The following is a 19,035-nucleotide window of genomic DNA, read 5'->3' as shown; positions in this document are numbered from 1 at the left end:
GAGAGGGAAAGGAAAAACCCTATATAAGAACTAGTATTAAAGCATAATAAAAGTAATAGAATACAAAAAAAAAAACACACACATCCCCGTCCTCGGCCATGCAACAGACACTTAACAAATTAAGATGCTGTGCCAGACAGCTAGGCTTCCATCGGTAATGAAGATGCTGATGACACTGATCAGCAAAGAATGGGTAATCGAAGAAAGTTCTCTTCTCGCAGCCAAACCTGATAGTTGCATCCAGGTTCTGCCCATATTGGTGGATTTGCAACACGAGACAAGCCTTGATTCGTTTCGAGTCGACACGGTCTTTGAGTCTTTGCCTATGTAGAACAACGTACGAGTACACGTACAGCTCCGAAACGCTGTTGCACAGTGTAATTGAAGCTGAAATTGCCTGCACCTTATGTCACATTACGACAATGTTGACAATGCCACTGATGCCGGGTTGACGGGATGCAATGCTGAGAATTGGGTCAGTTGTGGGGCTCACGTCAAGGTGTTGTTGCAGCAGTTGCAGTTGCCACATATTGCTGACGAGACAAGAGACAAGCGACTAAGCTGCATCTTAATGACAGCCAGACAAGCGTGGAGGCCAGGCCAAACAGACGCAGTGAGGAAAGTTTTGTGGCAAACAATTGCAATTGTCTCATTAGCGAGACAGAACCGGGCGTTGTCTCCTCTCCTCTCCCACCCACTCTGCCATCCATCCCAACTTGATTCAATTGCAGCTGCTGTTTGTGGATATAAGTTAACACCCTAAGAGTTCAATACTCTTATTTCCAATTAAAACAGAAAAAAGTATAAAAATTCTTGCCCAATAGTTTATTACCCAATTGTAATAACAATGCGCAAGAATTCTGTCACAATTTACACAAAAAGTAAAAACCATTTCCTGCCTAAAACAAGAACCGAAACATTGTATTTCTGGAAGTGCTTATGCGCTCCACTTCAAGTCAGCACTTCACGAGAAACTATCGCCCCCACCCCGACTTCGACGTCACGACTGCGATAATGTCGACAATGCATTTTTGATGACTCCGCTGTTCTTCACCTCCAACATCGACCAGCAACATTGACTTCCTATTGCCGGTCAATAACTGCAACTCCGCTGTCGCCACTGACGCCGCCGCCTACAATAATTCTGAAGACCCCAACAATTCGGCCTCTGCCGAAGTTCCTCTGCCGCGTTCATCGATAGGTTTCTTTAAGAATTATAATTCTAGATTTAAGCAGTCACATTCTGATATTCAATAAAAGCACTTCGCTTAAGTGAACAGAATCAAAATAATCTTTTATTTTGTCCTTCGAATAAGGATAAAATTAACTGGCGCCCGAGCAGGGACCTGACTAGTGAACAACACAGCAAAAAGTTTAGTACGTTCGCGAAAACTGCAAAAACTTGCAGCCGTCGGTCTCAATAATAATTACCGGTGTGACTCACAATATTTTGTAATATTGTCCGGTATAACCCATCGGTGACTCCAGTTCCTGAAAGTTCCGTACTCAGGAAAACCAACCAAAAAGGAGCGAAGTCCAGGAACCTCAGTAAGTTGATTCCATCAAAAATGGGACGAGTTCCGGATCGCCCGTTGGAGGAGCCACATCCAACATGTTAAGGTAAGTAAAACAAAAACAAAACGACGAAAACCAAAAAACATTTTTTTCAAGTGAAAATAAAATTAAGTGAAGGAAAAAATTCACAAAAGTGAAACAATTTAAAAAAAAATAAATTTTCCGCGCGATAAATAAAATTATAAAACGGGAAACAAAAACCCCAAAAGGAAAAAGAAAATAAAAACCCAAACCTACGAAAGCTAAAACAAACAAAATACCTATTCACATATTTCAAAAACCATATTCATATCTTACAAATACTTATTACTTGCACATAATGGCAAATCCTAATAACCTAATCAGACCTGCCGTTCTGGTTCAAGACCCCAAAGCTGGTACAAATATGAGTAGGCAAGAAATTACATCCTTGGTAACCAATTTAGTGAACACTTTATTCGAACGAGCCTCACCTAACCCTAACACCGACTTCCTCAACGCAGTTGATCAAGAAGTAAACCCTGCACTTCCTCACCATGCGAGTGACTACGACAAAATCCCAGACTTAGTGAAAAGTATTCGGGAATTTTCGGGAAGCTTAAACGAATTTAGGTCCTGGAAGAAAGGAGTAGATAGGATTCTAGGGGACTTTGCAGACATAGTAGGAACCCGAAAGTACGTTGGGATCCTTCAAGTCATTCGAAACAAGATTGTCGGAAATGCCGATACGGCATTAGAATCATACAACATTCCTCTTAATTGGAATGCTATTGCCAAATGTTTAACCCTACACTATGGTGACAAGAGAGACCTGAGTACATTAGAGTACCAGATGACCATGCTAGTGCAGGGAAATCAACAGTCAGTGGAAGATTATCATCAAGTCGTTTATCACCAAATGTCACTGATTCTAAATAAAATAGGTTGCATGGAATTAGGAAGGGAAGCAGAACAATTAATGACCAAACTATACCGCGATAAAGCTTTAGATACTTTTGTCAGAGGACTACGAGGAGATCTTCCTCGTCTCCTGGGTATGAAAGAACCCACTATTGGATTTAGGGGATCAAACCAAAAACCAATTCCAGCACCCCGATCAAATATCAACTATAATAACTTTAGGCAACCTCTTCAGTACCACCAGTATAATCAATATAAACCTTCAGTTCCTCCCAGACAAAACTATAATTACCAAACACCTCAAGTTACACAGAGTTATCCCCGTCAACAATTCCCTCAGAATAACATTCCGAATCGTCCGATCGCACCAAAGCCAATGCCAAAACCAGAACCAATGGAGATAGATCCAAGTCTCCATACTAAAAATGTCAACAATATGAATCGTCCGCATTTTCAAGCAGGAAAACGACCCCCAACAACTCAAAATGTAATAGAAACGAGGGGGAACGTTGTGAGTTGCTGCGTACACCGCAACTCTACAGTTATACCCGATACTAAGTCAGTATGCCTCTCCTGCGGCAGAAGCCGCTAATATTGAACCACACGACAAAGAGGGCGTGCGAGAGAGACAGAAAATCAGTCTGAGCGTGACGTCGGGCGCTGCGTGGCCACTGCAAATTGATTTCTTGCTTTTGGCTACAAAAATGATCCGATCTGATCCAGATTCAGCAATCTGATAGATATAGTCATTATCTATGATACTGCGTTTTTAGTTTTCTCGAATGTGCAATATTGTGGATGCAACAGATTTTCGTTCTTTGTGGGGGCGGAAGGGGATGGGGCGAAATTCTGAGATATACGTTTTATAGTGAGATCTAACAGAAGTGCGGATACCAAATTTGGTTACTCTAGCCTTAATAGTCTCTGAGATTTGTGGATGCCCCAGATTTTCGTCCTTTGCGGGGGCGGAAAGGGGTGTGGCGAAATTTGGACACGAAACGGTCAAGGTCAGATATGTGGACGTTGACATGCAATGACTGCATCTTTCAAGAGGCGATGCAGTTACTGCACCGTCAAGTGGCCCGTGTGACACCAGCAGAAGGCTGTTACGCGCGGATCCCAGGCAAAACGCAGCCCTCCTCCCGCCCAACCGACCGAGGGGCGCTGCCGCATGACGCGCGGTGCGTAGCCGAACCAAACGCGAACATGCAAGAAATATAGGTATTAGACTAACATTCGAGGAAAATTAGTACTAAACTTACTAAGAAACTAAGCATGCAATCAAAGTACAAATACCACTACAGTTACTAATTAATAGAAAGGTGTGTAAGGATTAATAATTTAATAAGAGGAAGAGAATTAGTGGTGGATATAATATGGTAGAGGGAATTATAATCCGAGCATAAGACCCTAAACGGTTCATGCAAGGAATAATTCTACTTACAAAGTGGAAGGAACAACGGTATAAAATTTCTAGTCAGTCTAATAGGAATCGTGAAGTTTATGCGGCTCAACAGATCAGGGCTGTCTATGTCACCCCTGATCAAGTTGTGCATAAATATCACACCAAGCATTTTTCTACGGTTAACTAAGGATGGGAGGCTTACTAATAGTAGTCTACTAGAGTAAGATGGGAGTCTTACACCCGCATCCCAGTTAAGGCCCCGCAGAGCAAAGAGTAAAAAGTTTTTCTGTACTGATTCTATACGGTCCTGGTGTACTTTGTACTGAGGGCACCATACACAGGAGCCGTATTCTAAGATCGGACGAACAAGCGAGGTATAGAGAGGCTTTGTTATATAGGGGTCGTCAAATTCCTTTGACCACCTCTTTATAAACCCAAGCACGCTCATGGCCTTATTTACCATGGTAGAAATGTGTTCGGAAAACTTTAACTTGGGGTCTAACATAACACCCAGATCATCCACCAGGGTAATTCTCTCAAGAGAACCACCAAATAGGGTGTAAGGAGCCAACAAAGGGCTAGAACGATGAAATGTCATAACTTTGCATTTCGAGGCTTTAAGGTGTAACAAGTTTGCACAACACCATGACTGAAAGTTATTGAGATCGGATTGCAAGCGAGGATGAAATGAAATGTCCTTGTACTGGACACAGAGTTTAACATCATCCGCATACATAAGTACTCGAGAGTATGTTAATACTGAAGGTAAGTCATTAATAAAGAGTGTGAAGAGTAAGGGGCCTAGATGGCTGCCTTGTGGTACTCCCGAAGAAACCTTTACTGGGAAAGAGAGGGAGTTTTTGAAGAGGACTCTTTGAGACCTAGAACAAAGATAGCTAGAAATCCATCTCAGGAGGTTGGGCGGAAACCCTAAAAGGTCAAGTTTATGCGCTAAAAGGGAATGGTCGAATGCTTTACTAAAGTCGGTGTAAATAACATCCGTCTGTAAGTTACCTTGAAAGCCTTTAATAATGAAAGAGGTAAACTCTAACAAGTTCGTGGTGGTTGATCGCCGCCTTATAAATCCATGCTGAGTTGGAGATATAAGTGACTTGCAGAGATGTTGCAAGTGCGGAGTTAAAACCTTCTCAAACATTTTAGGAATAGCGGATAACTTTGCTATACCTCTATAATTTTTTGCATCAGACTTGCTACCTTTTTTATGGAGAGGAATTATAAACGATTCCTTCCAGATCGGGGGGAAGCAAGAAGAATCAATGGATAGGGTGAATAGTTTAACCAAAGGTCCACACAGAGCCTCGGCGCAGTACCTGAGTACACAACCTGGCACCCCGTCTGGACCCGGTGAAAACACCGGATTAACTAGTCGAAGATCATGAAGTAGGGAACATTCATTTAACAAGGGACTGAAAATGCCGTTCGACCTCGGTAAACCGTATGGGTACGGGTGACCAGAGTAGCTTTCCTCAGAATAGGTGGTTTGGAAGAATTGGGCAATAAGATCGGCAATTGCCTGATCATTATTTGCCGACGTATTACAAAATGATAGCGAGGATGGGTGTGCGGACGTTCTACGCTTACTGTTTACGAAGCTGTAAAACTGTTTAGGGTCCTGAGAAAAACGTATCCTGCATCGAGATAGGTAGTTCTTATAGCATTGAGCATTAAGAACTGAAAAGTTTGACCGAGCTAATACATAGCGAGAGTGAGAACTAGGAGAACCCACTTCTTGAAATTTTTTATATAGTCTTGATTTTAAGTTTTTTAGACTGGATAACTCTTTGGTAAACCAAGGGGGTTTTCCAGATCTAGTCGGACAAGAAAGCGGGACACAAGAATATCACAGGAGTGTGGATACCAAATTTGGTTGCTCTGGCTCTTATAGGTTCTGAGATCCTTGAACTCATATTTTGCAATTGGCAAAGCCGACCATGAAACCTGTGTGTTAGAGAGAGACAGAGCGAGAAAGAATGAAATTGTTTTCTTGATTCTGGCTATAATAATTATACGATCTGGTTGAGATTTTACACTCTAGAACATATAGTCATCTTCTACGATTCTGCATTTTTGGCTTTATCGTATCTTTAAAAATGTGAATGCCACAGATTTTCGTCCTTTGTGGGGGCGGAAGTGGGCGGGGCAAAGTTTTGAAATATTTTTGTAGCAGTGACATATCACAGATGTCTGGATCCAAAACATCGTTGCTCTAGCTCTTATAGTTTTTGAGCACTAGGCGCTGAAGCGGACGGACGGACGGACGGACGGACGGACGGACGGACGGACGGACGGACAGACGGACAGACAGACAGGGCTCAATCGACTCGGCTATTGATGCTGATCAAGAATATATATACTTTATGGGGTCGGAAACGATTCCTTCTGGACGTTACACACATCCACTTTTACCACAAATCTAATATACCCCAATACTCATTTTGAGTATCGGGTATAAAAAGACAAAGACAATTCAATATCCAAACTGGCGAAACCGACGAAACTCAAACGAACTCTTCGCCTGATGCAATAAATTACGCAACTTTGGCTGAATACGAACAACTGAAAGATGAGTATGAAAACGAAAATGACTTTGAACAAACACTTGAGGAGTATGCTCAAGAGCCAGATACAGACAATAACGACTCGAATCTCGAACAACTAAGTGACTTACATTTTTTTGAATACACAACTCCTCACTACCCTATATAGAGTGTAGATTGAGGAGTGGACAAACCTTAAAAATCTTAGTAGATACCGGCTCTAATAAAAGCTATATTCAACCCCAACATGTTAATAACCCAATTTTAAACCAAAAACCTTTTAACGCTATCACCGTTAGTGGTAGCATAAAAATAACACACCATAAAATTGCAAACCTTTTCAATATCCCTAATATTAATGTAAAATTCTTTCTGTTACCCACCTTAAAATCATTTGACGCCATACTAGGAAATGACTACCTCAAAGAATTAGGACATAAAAAAACGAACACTAACAATAAACAATGGTCATGTTATTCCGATAAAGGAAAAATTCTTGGAAGCAGTGAATGTCATATTCAATAGGACATAACATCTAACAGAAACACAAAAACTAACCCTTGAAAACCTCTTTAAAACACACTCTAATTTGTTCGCAGATCCAAACAGAAAACTTACTTACACCACAAACATTAAAGCAGATATCCGCACCACCTCTGATACTCCAGTTTATTCACGATGTTACCCCCTACCAGTGGAATCCAAAAAAGAAGTAGAGAAACAAATAAAAGAACTACTAGATGACGGGATAATTAGACCCGTATGGCTGGTTCCGAAAAAAATGGATGCCTCTCAAAAGAAAAAATTCAGAATAGTCATCGACTACAGGAAACTAAATTTAGTTACTGTTGCCGATAAATATCCCATTCCAAATATAAATGAAGTTTTAGCACAACTAGGAAACAACAAGTTCTTTTCAGTACTAGATCTTAAAAGTGGTTTCCATCAAATTCTATTAAAAAAATCAGATATCGAAAAAACTGCATTCTCCATCAACAACGGTAAATACGAATTCACACGTCTCCTCTTTGGACTAAAAAATGCACCGGCAATATTCCAACGACCACATATTGGTGAAATCTGCTATATTTATATTGACGACATAATTATTTTTGGGAAAGATGAAAAAACACATGCTAACAATCTTGCGACCATATTCGATACCCTTGAACAAGCCAATATTAAATGCCAACTCGACAAATGCGAGTTCTTTAAAAATAAAGTAGAATTTTTAGGATTTATTATTTCCGATAGAGGCATAGAAACCAATCCTGCAAAGGTGGAAGCCATTTCCAAGTATCCTTGTCCGAAAACATTAAAGGATCTCAGATCATTCCTAGGATTGTCCGGTTACTATAGAAGATTCATAAAGGACTATGCAATGCTAGCCAAACCACTTACCTCATTATAAAGAGGGGAAGATGGTTTCTAAAAACAATTCGAGCAAAAAAATCATTCACCTTGACCCAGAGGCAATGGAAGCTTTCAAAAAACTCAAGAACACCCTCATTTCGACAGAAGTCATTTTACAATACCCAGATTTCAATAAAGAGTTTCAACTCACAACAGATGCCTCAAGTTTCGCATTAGGAGCAGTTCTTGCTCAAAATGACAAACCAATATCCTTCATTTCCCGAACCCTTTCGAAAGCCGAAGAAAATTATGCAGCAAACGAAAAAGAAATGCTAGCAATAATATGGTCATTGAAGTCTTTGAGAAATTATCTCTATGGGGGAGCAAAGGTAAAAATTTACACCGTCCATCAACCCTTAACCCATTCCATGAGCGATTGGAATGGAAACGCGAGAATAAAACGATGGAGAACATTTTTTGAAGAGTACGACTATCAGCTAATCTACAAACCAGGAAAAGCCAATGTAGTAGCTGACTCTTTGTCCAGAATCAAGGAGATAAACTCCATCACGACACAACATAGTAGCCAAAGTTCCTCCGAAAGGTTAATTCATAGTATGGAAATACCAATAAATGCTTTTAAAAACCAAATCTTTATTATTCCAGGAAACGAAAATAATTACAAATTTAGTATACCATTTCCAACATTTCATCGACATGAAATTACACAAAACACATTTACCGAAGCTGATTTATTACAAATATTAAAAAAATACTTTAACCCCTCCGTTATTAATGGAATTCAAAAAACCGAACATATTATGGGACAAATCCAAAAAATATACCCATCAAATTTCTTCCAATACAAAGTTAGATTCACACAAAGTAGAGTAGAAGATCTAAGTAACGAAAGCCAACAAGAAGAAGACATCTTAAAAGTTCACAACAGGGCCCACAGGAATGCCGTAGAAAATCAAAAACAACTCTTCGAAAAATTATATTTTCCAAAAATGAAACAGAAAATTTCCACTATAGTAAAGCAGTGTCAGATTTGTAAGGAAGTCAAATACGACAGACACCCCACTAATCCCGAAATCGTGGAAACACCAATACCACAATATCCAGGTCACACTATTCACATTGATATTTATTCCACAGAAAGAAATTTAGTTTTGACAGCAATAGACAAATTTTCCAAATTAGCCCAAGGAAGAATCATCAAATCCAAAACCATCGAAGATATAAAACCATCCCTGCATGATATTCTGTTTTATTTCAGCGTACCAAAAAATGTAGTAATTGACAATGAAAAATCCTTAAATTCAGCTTCCATAACGTTTATGATGAAAGACCAATTGGGAATTCAGATATTTACAGCTCCACCCTACAAAAGCTCAGTAAATGGACAGGTAGAAAGATTCCATTCAACCCTCTCAAAAATAATGCGGTGTTTAAAAAGTAAAGGAATCTATAGCACATTTCAAGAATTACTGAATCAGGCCATTTACGTGTACAATTTCTCGATACTTTCAGTAACCAACAGAAAACCGTTAGAAGTATTCTTTGGTAGAAACGTAACAACAAACCCTGACCAATACGAAATAAGCCGACAAAATAATATTGACAAACTTAAAAACAAACAGGACTCGGATTTGAAAATCACAACAAGAAAAAAAAACCGATAATACTATACTCACCAGGTCAAGAAATATTTGTAAAAATAAACACACGGTTAGGATCAAAATTGTCTCCAAGATTTAAAAAAGAAACAGTAAAAGAAGACAATAGCACTACAATTAAAGCTGTGTCAGGAAAAATTGTTCACAAAAGTAACATAAAAAGTTAATAACTGTCCGATATTCATAGGTCCATGTCCATGTCCGTATTAAAATGACTTAAGGTTATATTATATGAAATAACTACACCCAAAACTAAAAGATTTATCCGATTGCGGGTTCCATCCGATTATAGCACCACGAATCGGAAAATACCCGAAATTACAATTTTTTTACGATATTCTTCATTCTCTTCCAGATTGATAACATCATTACTCCTCCTACAATTAGTAGCTGGATCTATCGAAATAACCAACTATACCGATAGCCATGTTTTAACCATTCATACTAAAACAGGCAAACTAACCTCAGAACATACAAAACTAATTCATGTCATAGATTTAACACTAATAAAACAAACTCTAGACCAAACTCTTTGGTACATAGAAAAAGACCTAAACGAGGGGGAACGTTGTGAGTTGCTGCGTACACCGCAACTCTACAGTTATACCCGATACTAAGTCAGTATGGCTCTCCTGCGGCAGAAGCCGCTAATATTGAACCACACGACAAAGAGTGCGTGCGAGAGAGACAGAAAATCAGTCTGAGCGTGACGTCGGGCGCTGCGTGGCCACTGCAAATTGATTTCTTGCTTTCTTTGCAATTGGCAAAGCCGACCATGAAACCTGTGTGTTAGAGAGAGACAGAGCGAGAAAGAATGAAATTGTTTTCTTGATTCTGGCTATAATAATTATACGATCTGGTTGAGATTTTACATTCTAAAACATATAGTCATCCTCTACGATTCTGCGTTTTTGGTTTTATCGTATCTTTAAAAATGTGGATGCCACAGATTTTCGTCCTTTGTGGGGGCGGAAGTGGGCGGGGCGAAGTTTTGAAATATTTTTGTAGCAGTGACATATCACAGAAGTCTGGATCCAAAACATCGTTGCTCTAGCTCTTATAGTCTTTGATCACTAGTCGCTGAAGGGGACGGACAGACGGACGGACGGACGGACGGACGGACGGACAGACGGACAGACAGACAGGGCTCAATCGACTCGGCAATTGATGCTGATCAAGAAAATATACTTTATGGGGTCGGAAACGATTCCTTCTGGACGTTACACACATCCACTTTTACCACAAATCTAATATACCCCAATACTCATTTTGAGTATCGGGTATAAAAAGACAATTCATTCAGCAACGAAATAGCCATTAGTCTACAAATTCAAGCCCGACTTATAAATAGAGACAATTAAAGAAAACTTTAAGGAAATACTAACCCCACTCAATTTAATAGAAGAAATGTTTGAGTTTGCAGACGTCTCAATTTTATATAATAAAAACACATTACTCTATATTATTAAGATCCCTAAGTTAGAAAAAGAAACCTATAAAGATATCATTATTCGACCGGTCGTCCGAAAAAACCTCATTGTTAATTTACCTTTCCAAGAAATATTTATTAATGAATTGAACACTTACGGAATTAATAAACCATGTAAAGACTACAATAACGTAAAAATTTGCAAAACAAATAATGTAATCATCTTAAACCACGATAACTGTATTAGTAGATTATTGATAGGGAAAGATTCCTCGTGTAACTACAGCAATGCAGAACACATCGAACCTATAGAAGAAATAGATTCCGACTCACTCCTCCTAAATAACTTCAACGGAACAATAAAATGGCAAAACGGCTATGAAAAACTAAAGGGCACGTACTTACTAAAGTACTGGAACGATACAATAAACATTAACGAAAAGAAAGTTACAAACATTCACAAAACTATAACCAAACCACAAACTCCAATGGTACAAGTAGGCCCATTGCAAGAAAAACGCATAAAAATACTTTCTCTTAAAGAACTCGATGAACTTCACAACAACAATACGAAACACTTAAACTTCCTTCAAACTCACTCCTCAATAAATAGTATGACTCTTATTACGCTATAGACGTAACCTATAGAAGAAATAGATTCCGACTCACTCCTCCTAAATAACTTCAACGGAACAATAAAATGGCAAAACGGCTATGAAAAACTAAAGGGCACGTAGTTACTAAAGTACTGGAACGATACAATAAACATTAACGAAAAGAAAGTTACAAACATTCACAAAACTATAACCAAACCACAAACTCCAATGGTACAAGTAGGCCCATTGCAAGAAAAACGCATAAAAATACTTTCTCTTAAAGCACTCGATGAACTTCACATCAACAATACGAAACACTTAAACTTCCTTCAAACTCACTCCTCAATAAATAGTATGACTCTTATTACGCTATTGCAATTGCAATAATACTGATCATAATATCACATGTGTGTCGAAAACCACAAAAAGTGATACTCAACATTCCTCCAGAAATACCAGACATCAAAATCAAAACCGATACAAAGATACCAACAAACACAAACCAAAATCTTGAATTTAATAACATACCATATTTCTAAAAATTCATTTGAGGACAAATGAAATAAGAGGGGAAGAGTTAACACCCTAAGAGTTCAATACTCTTATTTCCAATTAAAACAGAAAAAAGTATAAAAATTCTTGCCCAATAGTTTATTACCCAATTATAATAACAATGCGCAAGAATTCTGTCACAATTTACACAAAAAGTAAAAACCATTTCCTGCCTAAAACAAGAACCGAAACATTGTATTTCTGGAAGTGCTTATGCGCTCCACTTCAAGTCAGCACTTCACGAGAAACCATCGCCCCCACCCCGTCTTCGACGTCGCGACTGCGATAATGTCGACAATGCATTTCTGATGACTCCGCTGTTCTTCACCTCCAACATCGACCAGCAACATTGACTTCCTATTGCCGGTCAATAACTGCAACTCCGCTGTCGCCACTGACGCCGCCGCCTACAATAATTCTGAAGACCCCAACAATTCGGCCTCTGCCGAAGTTCCTCTGCCGCGTTCATCGATAGGTTTCTTTAAGAATTATAATTCTAGATTTAAGCAGTCACATTCTGATATTCAATAAAAGCACTTCGCTAAAGTGAACAGAATCAAAATAATCTTTTATTTTGTCCTTCGAATAAGGATAAAATTAACTTATATGTACCAGTACATGGTTACTGGTTTTTCTGTGTGTTTTCAGCCCCGTAATTAATTTGCGTCTCGTAATGATTTCTGTAAATTGTTTCTCACACAAAATTTGCATAATTGTTTCGCATGGTTCATGGCTGTCGCGTGGGTGTTTCGAGCCCGACTCTGGTCGAGTTTGCGGGCGCTATCTCGTATGGCTAATTTCGCCATTGCCACTCGCAACTAGCCTCGATTAATCAAGCCTCGATTAATTAAAACAAAAGCCGACTGCTCGCATGAACCGCGCCCACAGTCCTCCAGTCCTCCAGTCCGCCAGTTCGCAGTCCACAATCCCCATCTGAGTCTCCTCCATACAGAGTTCTGTTTGTTTATTTTGTGCGAATTTTCGCTGCATTTTTCACAGCATTGCGCATTTGCACTGTAATTGATCATGTTTGCGGCCGCCTGGCAACCGTATCTAACAATTGTGCTCGTAAATTTTCCGTTTGCCCAACAGGAAATTATGGTTAGAAAATTCGCTTGTTTGTGTTGCTGCTGTTGTTGTTGTTGTGGTTTTTTTCGTTGCATATGCACTCTGTATGGCCATTAGCCTGGTTTACCCATTAATAATCAAGTGATGGCGCACTAAAGTTTGGTTGAGCAACCGTATTGACGTTTCGAATGCAGTGCTGTTAAACGATTTAAAGTGGAAATTAACTAATTTTTATTTCAAAGAGAATGCGAATACATTTACAGGCGCAATTGTTATTCTCCCCTTAGTGTTGCTGCTTTCTATGCAAAATGTTTTGTACGACGCTATTCGGGGCCACACGTTCCGCCCTCTCTCTCTCTATCTCGTGCTTGCACTCAGCATACGACCGACGACAGCTCGTATCGGCTTGCATTTATGATCGTGTTTGATCGTGTCTGTCCCTCAATACGCACTCTCCCAGCAATACGATACACTGAGAATAATCTCGTAGTCAATTTATTCACAGCCAAATGATTATAATCTAATCTGAAAATAATCCAACGATACGACACCTTCTAATATGCGGTGGGTATACGAAGGTTGATTAAATTGTAAACAAAATTGTAATTTAAAAGATAATTGATCCATCATCACACCCCTAGTCAATTCATTTCCACTTTTCACACACATAATAACCTATCCACGCTCATCTGCATTACATTTTCTGTATTAGATAAGAGTGTCCGTCAAAAATGGATTTTGAATAGAGTTGCTGTGGCTTTTAATTAACTTTACCATATAATGTTCGATTTTATGGCCTTTTGCTGTGCCAAAATAAATTGCAGCGTTAACCAGTTTTCCCCCCCCAAAAAAAAGGTGGTGGCGCCCACCGTCAGTTACAATTGCAATTTCAATTGCACCACTGAACCACTTTCCACTCATGTGGAGCGTAGTCGTCGGAGGCGGTACGGTGCGGTAGGGGCGGTGCTCGGCTGGCACTCTGCATATGCGAACCGACCCCCACATGTGGCATGCGTGATATATATTTTCAATTAGTTGGCAACATTTTGCAGCAAAAACTAGTTGTGCTTGAGTTACTTTTTTTGCTAGCCAGCAATTATTTAAAGCTTAATTTGAATGGTTAACTTTTTGCATGCCCTGCACCGCGCAGCATTTTTCCAGCGCCAGCGGCAACATCGACCTCTCGCTATCTCTGAAAATTCCTTTTTATACCCGATACTCATAATGAGTATTGGGGTGTATTAGATTTGTGGTAAAAGTGGATGTGTGTAACGTCCAGAAGGAATCGTTTCCGACCCCATAAAGTATATATATTCTTGATCATCAATAGCTGAGTCGATTGAGCCATGTCTGTTTGTCCGTCTGTCCGTCCGTCCGTCTGTCCGTCTGTCCATCCCTATTAGCGCCTAGTGCTCAAAGACTATAAGAGCTAGAGCAACGATGGTTTGGATCCAGACTTCTGTGATATGTCACTACTACAAAAATATTTCAAAACTTCGCCCCGCCCACTTCCGCCCCCACAAAGAACGAAAATCTGTGGCATCAACAATTTTAAAGATACGAGAAAACCAAAAACGCAGAATCGTAGAAAATGACCATATCTTTTAGACTGCAGAATTTGAATAAGATCGTGTTATTATTATAGCCAGCATCAAGAAAACAATTTCATTTTTTCTCGCCCTGTCTCTCTCTAACACACACGTAGCATAGCCGGCTTTGCTTAGAGTAAAACATTAGCGCCTAGATCTCAGAGACTATAAAAGCTAGAGCAACCAAATTTGGTATCATTTTTATAGCCAAAAGGAACAAATCAATTTGCACTGGCTACGCAGCCCCCGACGTCACGCTCAGACTGATTTTCTGTCTCTCTCGCACGCACTCTTTGTCGTGTCGTTCAATATTATCGGCGTCTGCCGGAGGAGAGCCATACTGACTTAGTATCGGGTATAACTGTAGAGTTGCGGTGTCCGCTGCAACTCACAACGTTCCCCCTCGTTAGCTTTGGTTTCATTGAAAAACTCTCGGATCTGCTGATTTATGAATTTTCGTGCACGGCCACAATAAATTCATACATACATATATCGAGCGGCAAAGTGAATGCAAATAATTTCAGCACTTTGACTCATTAACGCGACGGGGAGTTTTCATTAGCTCTCCGGCGGTGGATCGCTTGGGGCCCTGACTGGGGTCTGGGGCAGAGGCAGAGGCTGGGCCAGTGCATTGTTGGCCATTAAAAAGTTCGGTTGAAGGTGCGGCACAGTTCGGTTTTTATGATGCGAACTTTTTCAATAATAATTATAATTATAACGAAATGTGCTGGGGGCTGTGCGCTGCTGATAGTTGCACAGATTACCGAATACCATTTGAAAGTTGGCCTGAAATTGGGTGGAGGCCGGTGACCGTTTAGCCGCAAATAGTTTACAGGAGCCCATCCATTTACTCACCTTTTTCCATGGGCTCTAATCCAATTATAAGATTTTTCGGATGCCTGTCAGTGGGGCATTGGAATTTTTTAATTTTTGCAGATGCGAATGCCGCCACACAAGTAATTTTCACACTTGAGTTTTCTTGCCTTCGAATCGACAAAGGAAAATTTGTGCCCAAAAGGATTTTCACGCTTTGCCATTGTCCAGGTCCGAGGCTAGGTCATGTCCTGTTTTTGTCGTTTTCCCGCTGTGTATTCGTCATTCGTTCCAGAACGCATTTCAAATTGGATTTTGAGCTAGACGAAATTTCGTCTTTTGCCAGTTGGCCAAAAGCGAGGGAGAACAGCGAGCCTAATTTCAGAATTGGCAGCTGCATTTGCCCACAAAATCTGTATGATGGGGATCCATCATTGCCGGCAGTGACAATCACAGATTTAGAATACAACATCAGGCCTCTGAGATTTGGCGAGCCTAATTTCAGAATTGGCAGCTGCATTTGCCCACAAAATCTGTATGATGGGGATCCATCATTGCCGGCAGTGACAATCACAGACTTAGAATACAACATCAGGCCTCTGAGATTTGACGACTAGTGTTTTCACAACTAATGAACTTTGATTTGATGGCCCTTTGTAGTTGGCCAAGCGGGAGATTTACGCGCGCCTTTAATGGCCGATGAGAGACGAGATATCCGTCTTTCTGGAGGGGCAACACATGCTGCGCTTTTGCTCAATACTTAACCTGGTTTTACTTTTAATTAAAAGAGCCACAAACAAATCTCAAGTTAAATTTCGAGTCCATAAAAAGCCAAACGCAACGGGCATCGAAAGGAAAGTGTTGAGGTTGGTACTGGCTTCGGTTTTGGGTTTTGGACTAGGCTTTGTTTATGGATCTACCTGGAGACCGCCCTGCGCCGCCTGTTGCCAGCTTATCGACCCGACTGCGATGCGATAATGTTAATGATGGCCTTTAAATTATTTTATGTACTTTGAAATGTGCATACAAGTTCGTTGGAGCTGCAATGCTGTGGCTGGCAGTTAAGTCGAATTTGATTTTAATTTTTATACCCGATACTCAAAATGAGTATTGGGGTATATTAGATTTGTGGTAAAAGTGGATGTGTGTAACGTCCAGAAGGAATCGTTTCCGACCCCATAAAGTATATATATTCTTGATCAGCATCAATAGCCGAGTCGATTGAGCCATGTCTGTCTGTCCGTCTGTCCGTCCGTCCGTCTGTCCGTCTGTCCCTCTGTCCCTCTGTCCGTCCCCTTCAGCGCCTAGTGCTCAAAGACTATAAGAGCTAGAGCAACGATGTTTTGTATCCATACTTCTGTGATATGTCACTGCTACAAAAATATTTCAAAACTTCGCCCCGCTCACTTCCGCCCCCACAAAGGACGAAAATCTGTGGCATCCACATTTTTAAAGATACGATAAAGCCAAAAACGCAGGATCGTAGAGGATGACTATATGTTCTAGAGTGTAAAATCTCAACCAGATCGTATAATTATTATAGCCAAAATCAAGAAAACAATTTCATTCTTTTTCGCTCTGTCTCTCTCTAACACACAGGTTTCATGGTCGGCTTTGCCAATTGCAAAATATGAGTTCAAGGATCTCAGAACCTATAAGAGCCAGAGCAACCAAATTTGGTATCCACACTCCTGTGATATCGGACCTTGACCGTTTCGTGTGAAAATTTCGCCACACCCCCTTCCGCCCCCGCAAAAGACGAAAATCTGGGGCATCCACAAATCTCAGAGACTATTAAAACTAGAGTAACCAAATTTGGTATCCGCACTTCTGTTGGATCTCACTATAAAACGTATATCTCAGAATTTCGGCCCACCCCCTTCCGCTCCCACAAAGGACGAAAATCTGTTGCATCCACAATATTGCAGATTCGAGAAAACTAAAAACGCAGAATCATAGATAATGACCATATCTATCAGACTGCTGAATCTGGATCAGATCGGATCATTTTTATACCCAAAAGGAACAAATCAATTTGCACTGGCTACGCAGCGCCCGAAGTCACGCTCAGACTGATTTTCTGTCTCTCTCGCACGCACTCTTTGTCGTGTCGTTTAATATTAGCGGCGTCTGCCGGAGGAGAGCCATACTGACTAAGTATCGGGTATAACTGTAGAGTTGCGGTGTCCGCAGCAACTCACAACGTTCCCCCTCGTTATGACAAGTTTTACTTTTCTCAGCGTGTAAGTGTACGTGTAAGTGTGTGTTCGTATCGGATATGATGTATAGATCGATCCAATATTGAGTGGAGCAAGTAAGACGACATATTTGATAAGCATCGGGCGACAAGGGAAAGCACTCTGATTCGAAACGAAACAGATTAGATAATCCTAACCTGAATAATAAAAGTTGAAAGGGAACTGCAGTCGGATGTTGGTTGGTTCGCCTTACACGTTTCCATCATCGCTATAAGGTGGCCCCCACAACCTGCAGCACAGTTCTGTCTGAAGTGGCAGACCTCACCCAGATCCCACTGCCTTCCCACTCCCATTCATTGCCCGCTAATGTGCTGTAATCTAAAGCTAAGGCGCTTTGGAAATCAATTACAAATGTCAGTCATTGTCGGTATTGTGCCCAATACCTCAGACTCGGAGTGTGACAGTTTGGAGAGACAGACAGACAGACAGACAGACGGAGAGACAGTTGGGTAAGCCAGTCAGTCGCAGTCGCAGGTCCAGTCGTCATTTCAGTCGGCAAATTCCCCAGACACATGCGCGTACTTATTTTTACCAATTGCATTCCTACTCCCAACTGTCTCTGGCATTTGAGGTGTAGTTAGCTTATGACTGATGGGTTGACCTTTGGGTGGCTGCAATTGGGGCTGAATCGGGCATTGTGCTTGGTGCTTGGTGCTTGGGAACTGAGGATTATGTCTGGCGGAAGGGGAACGAGCGACGAGGTCTTGGCCACACAGGGCTCCAAGTTCATTTATCAACTTGGCGAACTACTCTTCACTGACGATGACTTCCAATAAACAACAATTAATCAATTTGTAAATAATATTTCTGCGCCTACGCACAGCCACAAAGAACGAACTCAACTGGAGCTGAAACTGAAACTGGATGTGGAGGTGAGGATGGAATTGGATGAGCATGTGGTCTCGCAATGGAGTGGGCCACAGAGCTGTGAGCAGTTCATCAATTAGGCGGCGACTCGCCGGCAACATGTGCGCCTGATGGAGCAGCATCCCAATCCGAATGGCGCCACAGCTGAGAAAGGGGACTGGGACGGGGTCTCAGCTCGTTAGTTGTCCTCGGTTTCATTTTTCATAATTTCCACACTTGCCGGGAGTGTCCGGAAAACCCAATGCCAAAACTTACGACTTCCGCTTGCAATTGATGGCTAGTCCCGGCCAGGGGATAAGAGTGGGCTGCTGCTCCTGCATTGCCAATGCCAGAAGTCAACTTAATTAATTTCAGAGCCAACAGCGCCGCCGTGCACTCTGGAGAGCTGCTGCTGCTTCTGCTCCCGTGCTCCCT

This window comes from Drosophila miranda (assembly GCF_003369915.1).
Source record: "Drosophila miranda strain MSH22 chromosome Y unlocalized genomic scaffold, D.miranda_PacBio2.1 Contig_Y2_pilon, whole genome shotgun sequence".
In the NCBI taxonomy this organism is placed as follows: domain Eukaryota; kingdom Metazoa; phylum Arthropoda; class Insecta; order Diptera; family Drosophilidae; genus Drosophila; species Drosophila miranda.
Note: the sequence above shows the minus strand (reverse complement) of the source record.